The following is a 2,859-nucleotide window of genomic DNA, read 5'->3' as shown; positions in this document are numbered from 1 at the left end:
GTCTCTGTCCATCCTGATAGGACCCCACCCCACCTGTGGTTGAGTTCTGAAAATAAACCTTGAGAGTTTCTCCTATGTGTTAAATCATTGTTGTTTTATTAGAAGATTATTAGAAGTTGTCTCCCTTATGTTCTAAAACCCGTACCAACCCGTACCGATCCAGTACCTTCCAGTATAAACAGATAAAATTGTGAAAAAAACAACGACTTCGGACTCATGGAAAAGATATGAAATTATATATGTTTACCCTTGGTACTTTTTTCAAGCACTTTTGAAGCCCAAAATAAGCACTTTTCAAGCATTTTTAAGTTTTTATATGCAAATAATTACTTTTTAAGCACTCCACAGCCTTTATTAGCACTTTTCAATGAGAACATTAAAATTCAAGCATTTTTCAAGGTCTGTGCAAACCCTGTAAAATACATTTATATGTAGTAATGTTTCATTGTAAATAATGCTTCATGCAATAATAAGATTGTACATTCTGGTTGTGACACCCTATTGACCCTTTAAGTTATTCGCATTTACTAGTGTAAGAGTTGTGTAACTTAGCCGGATGTGACGTAATGCGATGATACAAAATCCGCTTGAGAGAAAAGTGACAGTGTCGCTGATAATATAATTGCAAAATATTGAAAAAAGCGCCGAACGTTTATATGTTAACGGTATTGATCATTGGTATATGATTTGAGCGCATTTTTACAACTTGGGAACATGACCTTTACCAGTGAAAATGGGAATTGAAATGTCATTTCACCCCACCTGCAAAGTTTAGAATCCGCCCACTGGTTGGCAAAAAGAGATAACATTCATATAAGCTCATATAGGGAAGGTTTTTTTTTTTTTTTTTTTGTTTTAAATAAGAAAACTTTATTTACCTCGTCAATAGGTATGTGTAGGTCGAGGCCATCCTACTCCATACCTTACAAAAATTATGTGTTAGTAGCAATTAAATACAGCCTGTGTTAGTATACAACTAAATGATTTGCACGTTTATAAACAGCGGATGCAAGTTTATATTTAGCAATGTACAATGTATACATAGATACATAGTAGATAAAAAACTTTGTGAAAGCACAGAAAATACAAGTAGCAACTATACTTTCTATATAACACAGGGATCTTCATACTTAATATGGAGATTTGTACTACACATATCATCGTTTTCTTTTGTCAAAGGTAAAGAAATTGTAGGTTTGAACAAAAAAAAAATATGTGAAAACAAAACCACAGTGTATAGTTGAAAGCATTCATTTCAGTGCACATCAATGTAAAGCAAGTACATTTTAAGTTATGGGTTCATTGATTAATAATCTTACAACTGACCAATTTGGAAATTCCGATCCTTGGCAAATGGTGTGCTTTTGAATTTCCCATGCTAGTTGAAAACTATTTTTTAGCCCTGGTACTGTTGGGATTTTACTATGTTTTTTACAGATAAAAACATACCTTTTCATTTCAAGAAATAAAATATTAATGGGGGTCATTTTTTCAGAACAAATCCCAAGTAGAACATCTTGGCAAGAGATGTTGGGAAAATTGATGTTGTTTAGATTCATTGAATATTTTATATAGTTGATAATGGGTTGAATGTGTTCACATTCCCAGAAAAGATGAGTTAAGGTTTCCTCATGTTTTTTTACAAAAAGAACATAGATTGTCGTTAACAATTTTCATTTAATATAACAGAGATTTTGTACCCAAGATTCTGTGTACAATTCTAGTTTGAAGCCATTGTATATATGTATCTCTGGAGTTTTCAAAAATAAAGTTATGTACAAACTTCCAGTCAATGTTATTAAATATTTCATTCCACTTATTTTGACATGTAGGTTTTTCTTTATTAAATGTATATGTGCTATATATTGATTTATTTGGTTTTGCTTTAAAAACAATAACATTCAGATAGGAAGAGAAAAATACTCCAGTGGTGTTTGACTTGTTAACAGTAGCAAAACTTGATTTTTTAATAAAATCTGATACAGTTCTTTTAACTCCTTCATAGAATAAAAAATTTAGCACTTTTCCAGTGTAATTCTCAATATCATTCTTGGTCTTAAACCCTCCAGAGGTACATAATATGTCTCTAACAAGTCTAATTCCTCTTTCATACATGTTCTTATCATAAATGCAATTCATACCAATTTTAAAGTTGTCATTGTAAAATAATGGCATATTTAATACATCATCAAATGTACAAATCTTAAATTTGTTAACATATATGCTATAGTAATTAAGAACATCTTTCCAAAATGTGTTAGTTAATCTTTTAACAATTTTTTGCACATATGCATTACCCATATTTAACATTTTTTTAACATCAAACAGTGAATAGACTAATACAAAGCATTTCCCTGTACATAGTGCAAGTTTCTTTATCCATGTTAGCTTCATACTTTTTTCAAATGAGTATATATCTACCATATTCAGCCCTCCCTCTTCATAAGGTTTGATAAGAACATTGTGTTTGATTTTTAAAGGACCATCCCATATGAAGTTGTAAAAACAATTATGTATTTGATGTAATATATGTACTCCTGGACTGGGAAGAGCAATAAATAAATGAGTGAAAAGGGGGAGTAACATGGATTTAACTACAGTTATCTTTCCTAAAGGTGAGATATTTCTCCTTTTCCAAAAATTTATGATATTTTGTAGCATTGTCAATTTGCTAGAATAATTATAATCAATCATTTTCTCTAGGTTGACATCAAATATGATACCTAGTACTTTGAAATTGGTTGAACCCCATATAAGTTTGTATTTAGTTTTTATTGAGTGTGTACTATATTTCTTGGAGCCTATCCATATGAGTTTTGTTTTGTCATAGTTAATTTTTAGTCCAGATTCCAGGGCAAA

The sequence above is a fragment of the Dreissena polymorpha genome, chromosome 8 (genome assembly GCF_020536995.1).
Source record: "Dreissena polymorpha isolate Duluth1 chromosome 8, UMN_Dpol_1.0, whole genome shotgun sequence".
Taxonomy (NCBI): Eukaryota; Metazoa; Mollusca; class Bivalvia; order Myida; family Dreissenidae; genus Dreissena; species Dreissena polymorpha.
Note: the sequence above shows the minus strand (reverse complement) of the source record.